This window comes from Prionailurus viverrinus, chromosome F2, assembly GCF_022837055.1.
Source record: "Prionailurus viverrinus isolate Anna chromosome F2, UM_Priviv_1.0, whole genome shotgun sequence".
Classification (NCBI taxonomy): Eukaryota; Metazoa; Chordata; class Mammalia; order Carnivora; family Felidae; genus Prionailurus; species Prionailurus viverrinus.
In genome coordinates this window covers 41,743,072-41,751,164 of record NC_062578.1, presented here as the reverse complement: position 1 = coordinate 41,751,164, position 8,093 = coordinate 41,743,072, and positions in this window count along the sequence as shown.

Here is an 8,093-nt window from a genome sequence, read left to right as displayed (position 1 = left end):
TGGTGAACAAGTGTGGGTCCTGTAATAAAGGGCTTACAGTGGGGGATACGGACAAATACAATAACCATGCAATTATAATTACTAAACAGTGTGTTGTGTGTTAAAATAGGTAAAAGCACCAGGATGATAGTTAACAAAGGTGCTTTCGGTTGCATGTGATAAAACTGACTCAGTTTCTTATGCTAACCTGTAATAGACTGTAATAGACTGGTTTATGTTATTAGGAACCTCAGAGTGGATCCAGGACTTAAGAAAACTCTCTCTCTCTCTGCTCTACTGTCACCACAGCCTTTCATACTGCCGATGGGGTGTTCCTCCAAATGAACACTGCTTGATACAGTGACCTTGGAGCAAGAGATCAGCTGGCTCTCAGGGAAGGAAAATTCAGGGAGGGACTCTGGCCCTGCTTGGACCATTCAACTCTCCCTGAAACAACTGTTGCCCACGGAAGGGACACCATGATTAACAAGCTCGTATCGTGCACCTATCCCTGTTGGTGGATGGTGGGTAGGTTCTGATAGCAGAAGAAAGGGAGAGGGAGAAATGCATGCTGGCGGAGTCACCAAAACAACAGCTACCATACAGAGGCCCCTGAAGGGAACACTGCAGCCATGGAAAAAGCAGGAATACAGAGAAAGAAATTTGCACGATGAGTTCCCGGGATGGTAGGTAGACCAGTTTGGCCGGAGCAGTGGTCACACCAGAGAGCTGGGAGGACAACCAGACTGTGGAGGGCTCTGAATGCTTGCCCATCGGCTCCAGAGCAGCCTGACAGGGGCATGTTGACAGCTTTGTTCAGAGTCTTTGCAATTCTCCTGAAAACCATTCAGCAACAAGCATGAAGGTGTGAAACTCCTCTACAAACTTACATCTTCAGAGAAATGACGAAATGAGAAAGGTCCCAAACTTCATATTGTGTGTGGCGTCACCCCTGAACCAGCAGAGTGAATTATGTGTGGTTTGCCAGCTGTGCCACAGGGAAGACCAGAAACCGCATGGAGGTCCGGGTGGTGCAGGTCCCAGCAATCCGCAGTGAAAATTCAACCCCAGGAGGAGAGGACCCAGTCTGGCTGGGAACTGCCATGAGTAGGACAAGGAAGGAGGAGGAAGAAAAATATCAAGTGCCTGGAGGGCTCACAGGTGCAAGTTAGGAAAGAGCGAGGAGCGTGCTGGCTGGAAGGGCAGGGCCCTCGTTGTCAGGGGCTCCATCAGGGGAAGGAGCCGGTCGTAGGAGGCCTCCTGAGCCAGGCCGGGATCCTAAATAAAGAGGAAGCCCAGCTACAGAGGCACCATGTAGTAAAGAAAGTGGACATCTCTGTGGGAACACCGGAGGGAGCCCTTGAGCTGAGAAACGAAGACAGCCTGTGGAGGAAGGCTTCCTCACTCCAGGCACCAGCATTCTCTTGCAAATCGCTGGTTTTGAAAAATCCAACGCATGTAAAAATAAATGATAAAAAGTTGTAACTCAACATCCAGTCAGAGGCACCGTAAGAAAAAACATCTGTACAAAGGTACTGTCAGAAAAAAATCTGAAAGGGAGTAGCAAAACTTTCCCGCAGACTATGAAAACTCATCAGAAAAATGTTGCCAAAAAGCAGAAGAAAAATTTAACCAATATCCTATTATAACATTTAAAACATGTAACCAGGCTGTGGCCATGCAAGAAGCTGAGGGGCAGAAATAACTCAAGGAAGGGATGGTCGGGCAGTAGAGGGCCACAGACAACAGGAAGACTTGAAACAGGAACTGGTAGATTTAGAAAATAAGAAAAACACAACGTTTCAGAAACCACATTACAAGAAACACAAGAGAGAAGAGGCATCACGCTAAAGGACACTGTGGAAAACAAAGAAAAGTGAAGAAGATAAAATAGAAATAAATAAAATCATTAGAGAAGGCATGATAGAGAAGACAAAGGAAATCGCGCAAATGTAAACTGAGAGTCCCTGAAGAAAAAAAAAAACCGAATGGAACAAAACATTTTAAGATACAGCTCAATTTTAAGAGGGTTTGTACTTGGGGTTGGGTGGAGAGGTTGGGCCAGATCACAGACCTAAGTTTAGGAAGTAGGTGGGAAGGAAGGGCTGGAAGTCATCTGGAGGCTGTGGTAGCGGGCAGGTCAGGGGCGGCCTCCACCAGGACCTGCCCCGCTGGGGCCTCCTGGGGCCCCTCCAGCACCATGCTGCCACCAGAGGGGGCTCAGAAGCCGAGTGAGCAGCTCCTGTTTCCTGAATCCTGATTCTGCCCAATCTTAACTAGTACAGAAGTACAGGCCAGGGGTGAAGGAGTAAATGAGATAAATACTTCAGGAGAAGCTCCTTAGACAAAGTTAGAAATCAGAGAACCAGAAAGTACAGAGATTGATATGATCCCGTTCATCTTCCTGCCCCATCCCAAGGTACTATTACCTTTGGATAGTAAAAATCAATGATTATTTTTGCAAAATATGCTTTTATGCTATTCTAAGTATGTAAGTATAGTTATTACAATAACTATATGTAATATTTGTTTCACATGCTTTTGAACTTTATATAAATGGTATCATACCGAATGTTACAATTTACTTTTTTCCCAAACATTATATTTTTGAAACTTATCCATGTTGATACATGTGGTTCTACTTCATTTTAACTACAACACAGTATTCCATAATAGGACTATACCACAATGTATTTACCCATTCTTTTGTAGATGGACCTTTCAAAAAAGGTCTGACAGGTTTTGTTTTTGTTTTTTTCAAGTTTTTATTTAAATTCCAGCTAGTTAACATACTGTGTAATATTTCAGGTGTAGAATTGATTCAACAGTTACATACAACACCAGTGCTCATCACAAGTTGGTTATTTTATTTATTTTATATTTTATTTTGAGAGAAAGCACGAGCAGGGGAGAGGGGCAGAGGGAGAGAAAGAGAATCTTAAGCATGGGACTTGATCCCATGACACTGGGATCATGACCTGAGCCGAAATCAAGAGTCAGGTGCTTAACCGAGTCACTCAGGCACCCCGTTATTTTTGTTTTTTAAATAAAACTAAAATATATACCTACTCTATGACCCCAAAATTCCAATCTTAGGTATATACCCAAAAGGAATGAATATGTTTGTCCACAAAAAAGTGTTCACAACAAGAATGTTCACAGCACCTTTATTTGTAACAGCCAAAAAATAAAAAATAAACGGGTGTATAGATACAGTGGAATACTACTCAGCAATAAAAAGAAAGTAATGATATATGCAGTAGCATGGATGAAAGTCAAAAACGTGTTAAATGAAAGGAGTCACACAAAAATATATATGTGTGTTGGGAATGCAAGCTAGTGCGGCCACTCTGGAAAATATGGAGGTTCCTCAAAAAACTAAAAATAGAGCTACCCTACGAGCCAGCAATTGCACTACTAGGTATTTACCCAAGGGATACAGATGTGCTTTTTCCAAGGGACACATGCACCCCCATGTTTATAGCAGCACTATCAACAATAGCCAAAGTATGGAAAGAGCCCAGATGTCCATCGATGGATGAATGGATAAAGAAGATGTGGTACATACATGCAACGGACTATTAGTCAGCAATCAAAAAGAATGAAATCTTGCCATTTGCAACTATGTGGATGGAACTGGAGGGTATTATGCTAAGTGAAATTAGAGAAAGACAAAAATCATATGACTTCACTCATATGAGGACTTTAAGAGACAAAACAGATGAGCGTAAGGAAGGGAAGGGAAACATAATATAAAAACGGGGACAAAACAGAAGAGACTCATAAATATGGAGAACAAACTGAGGGTTGCTGGAGGGGTTGTGGGAGGGGGGATGGGCTAAATGGGTAAGGGGAACTAAGGAATCTACTCCTGAAGTCATTGTTGTACTATATGCTAACTAATTTGGATGTAAATTAAAAAAAAATTAATATACATGTGTGATTCCATATGTGTATGTATTTATACACATATAATACAATTTATATATAATACGAAGTTCTATTACAGAACTAGTAAAACCAATCTATGGTGGAAAAAAATCACAACAGTGGCTCCCTAATGGTGGTAGGTGGAAATGGGCATTGCCAGGGAAAGGAAGCTTCCGGGGGATGATGGTAATGTTTTATAACTTGACAGGAGTTTGTGTAACACAAGTGTATCCATTAAGAATGTATAGTTAGCATTTGTACTTTTCATTGACAGTAAGTTTTATCTCAAAAAAAACTAAACAAATATTGAATTCTGCTAATGCTATGTATGCATACTAAAGTATTTGAGGGGAAGTATACTGATATCTCCAGTTTTGTTGGAAATGCATGAAAAAATAAGGTGGAATAATGGATGGATAGAGGTACGGACAGACGGAAAGAATCTGTGATAAACTAAGCGCAGCAAAATATTGATGGGATTTAGGTGGTGGGCATATGGCTATTCATTATAAATTCCTTTCAACTTTAATGGATATTTTTAAATTTCATAATAAAATGCAGGGGAAATTTTTAACATTTAACCTGTCCAAAACCAACTCCTGATTTCATCCTGCCCTAAAACTGCTCCTCCCTTCATCTACCCAGCCCAGCACCCTTGAGCTGTTCACCCTTGAGCTGTCCCTGTCCCATTCATCAAATCCATCACTACATCCTTTCTGCTATACTTTCAATATACATCCTGAGTGCAACCACCTTTCATCACCTTGCCATCCTAGCCTGTTCCAAGCTGTCACTAGCTCTCACCTGGGTCACTCCAGTCCACTCACTCCTCTCCCTGCTGGCGTCTCTTCTCCACACAGCAGTCCCATGGGTCATTTTTAAATGGGAGCATTTAAATTTTTTTTTTTTTTTCAACGTTTTTATTTATTTTTGGGACAGAGAGAGACAGAGCATGAACGGGGGAGGGGCAGAGAGAGAGGGAGACACAGAATCGGAAACAGGCTCCAGGCTCTGAGCCATCAGCCCAGAGCCTGACGCGGGGCTCGAACTCATGGACTGCGAGATCGTGACCTGGCTGAAGTCGGACGCTTAACCGACTGCGCCACCCAGGCGCCCCAAATGGGAGCATTTAAAATGCTGCCTTTCCTCCCTCTCTCACTACATTCCAGCCATACTCACTTCCTTTTCCATTAAATAAGCCAAGGTCTCCTGGACTTCCTGTTCCCCTGCCTGGAATGTTCTTCCTCCTTACCTGCATGGCTGGTTCTCTCACTTCACAGTTCTCAGATCAAATGTCACACCAAGAAGTGTTCACTGAACTTGTATCTAATGTAGCAACTCACATCACATCCCTTATGCTGTTTTTTATTTTTCTTACTTCTTATTACTGCTACGTGTTTGTTTTCTATTCCCCCACCCCTGCCCACACACACACACACAACTAGAATTAAGCTCCAAGGGGGCAGTAATTTTTGCTTCACTACTGTGTCCTAGTGTTTGTTGAATTACTGAAATGGATAAAATGTCACCTCCTGAGTCCTTCCCAGATCCCTTCCTACCTCCTACAGCTTAATAGTCTCCTCTGTCATATTCTGTTTTTTTCTTTTCTATATTGCTTAGTGATAATTATTTGCTACACATTTATTCTGTCCCCCACCCCAGGAGATATATGAGCTCTTACAGATAGGGGCGATTTCTTAATTGTCATGTCCCCAGTAGTTAACAGGAACAGTGTCTGGCCCCGAGCAGGCTGATCCACCCTGCATCCACCTGCCAACTTCAACCTCAACCTAGAGCTTCTGGATTTCTAATACTGCCCTGTTTATCCCTGTTCTTTCTCTGCACTGTGGAGTATCACAAATCTTGCAGGCCTGAACTGACCATCTCTAAAGGGCTCTAGCTTCCACACCTTAAGATGCCTCTCTTCTCCCCCCAGACCTCTAGCGGGTAGCCAAAGGCAGCTCTCACAGAGCCAGGCTCTCTCTGTCTACTCTCACAGATACCAGATCATGAAGTCATACACTTAACCCACCAAGCCACCCAGGTGCCCCTGAATCTAAAAACTTCTAAAAAAGAGTTGATTAATTTTTTTTTTAATTTTTTTTTTCAACGTTTTTATTTTATTTTATTTTTGGGACAGAGAGAGACAGAGCATGAACGGGGGAGGGGCAGAGAGAGAGGGAGACACAGAATCGGAAACAGGCTCCAGGCTCCGAGCCATCCGCCCAGAGCCTGACGCGGGGCTCGAACTCACGGACCGCGAGATCGTGACCTGGCTGAAGTCGGACGCTTAACCGACTGCGCCACCCAGGCGCCCCTATTTTTTTAAAAACCTTATTATTCATTGGGAACAATTCTGCCATCCATCACTCTAGCCTTAGAGAATTAAAGTTCTATAATGGGATATCCTATGCATAACTCAATTCAGTATTTACCAAGGTCCTCTTTGTATGCCTCTGAACTGCTGGGTAGCTGCTAGAAAAAGATGAACAAAACAAAATTCAAGGACTAGTTGGAGATAAAAGACATTTTCATAGGTAATTATTGTCCTGTGAGGTGAGCAGAACTGAAGAGCACAGAGACAGGGATTTGGGAAGGTTTCACAGAAGGAAGAGCAAAGAAAGGCATAGAAGCAAGAAATAAGTGGGCTGGGCCTGATTTTTTTAAACCTGTGCTTCTAAAAACCTTTGTTTTCTCCCTGTTTTTTCCTGAAAATGAAAGCACTGTAGAGGCCACTACTTTATTTACTATGGTATTTTAACTTTGCATGAACCATGGGGGAAAATACTTTAGAAAATGCCAAAATTTCTAAGATTATTACATGTATGTATGAAAGAATTTCATATACTTCAAAGTGAATTTTAAAACTAGGGTCAGTGGGAAAAGAGGGAGCTAAAGGAATATGTAAAAATATGAAACAAAGATAACATATTGAAAGATGATGTCTATGGAGCCTGGCTGACTCAGTCAGAAGAGTGTGGGACTCTTGATCTCAGGGTCCTGAGTTCAAGCCCCCCTTGAGTGTAGAGATTAAGTTAATTAATAAAACTAAAAAAAAAAAAAAAAAAGATGATGTTTAAAGTAACTACCTAAAAGGACAACTATATGAACAAAACTCTGGGAAACAGCAATTTTATAATTCAGCTTTCTGTGTTATTCAGGATCCTTCAAACTCAATTTCTACAGGTGTAAACGAGTAAGGGAGGTGGACAGGTGAGCAAAGAGCACTGAGCATGTGCTCTGTGACAGTTACATACACAAGAGAGGGTCTCTAATACATTATCAAACGTAACCTTTAAAAAGAGCCTTGAAATGGGTGCCTTCTATCTTTTCCAGAGAAAATCCATGCTCAGAGGAATTCAGTAACTTGCAGCAGAGCAGGGCTGGAATCTGGATCCATCTGAAAGGTAAGCTCACGTTCTTTTTAATCCCACTTAACTATTGGTCAGGTACTTGTAACATGGCAGAATTCACCCTGTTGGTTTCCAGACAAAGCAGTCTTGAGATGGCTTCTAATTTCTCCTTTACTATGACTGCACTCTATTCACTTCCTAGTCAAGGGCACTGACCAAAGTACACTTCTAATTACAGTCTTGTTTACAGGTAATATATTAATTAGCCCAGTGTTGAGCATACAATACATACACCAAAGTTAATCCTACAAATATTAATCGATGTACCTAGTTTTCTGTACATTTTATCAAATTCATTCATTTAGGCCACACCAGTTTTCGTATGTCAAGGTAACACACTTGTTGGAAGACCTCCCCTTTCTTACTATCTCTAAGCTTTACACCGAAAGTGTTTTGAGGTGACTGCGAAAGGGAAGCAACTCCTCCTCTAACGAGAGCGCCATCAGAAGCATTATAAATGGTTATCAAGCTTCTGGGCACTGACAAGATTCTGGGCCTCTCCTAATTCTATGGCACCTGAGGCAAGAAAGACTCTATTTCCTCAGGCATAAAGACGGGAGAAAAAGAATTACTTTGCCGGGGTCCCAAGGCTGTCGCAGGAGTAAGAACCCAAAAGGAAAGCGTTAAAAAGAGTTGGCCTTGCGGGCCCAAAACCCCGCAGAGCAGCCGTTATTTCCAGGCTCCGCCGAACAGGCGGAGCGGCACAAAGGGCGCGGGGCGGGGGTGCGGGAGGGGTCCCGGGTCGGTCCCGGCCGCCGCCTCCTGGTGCAT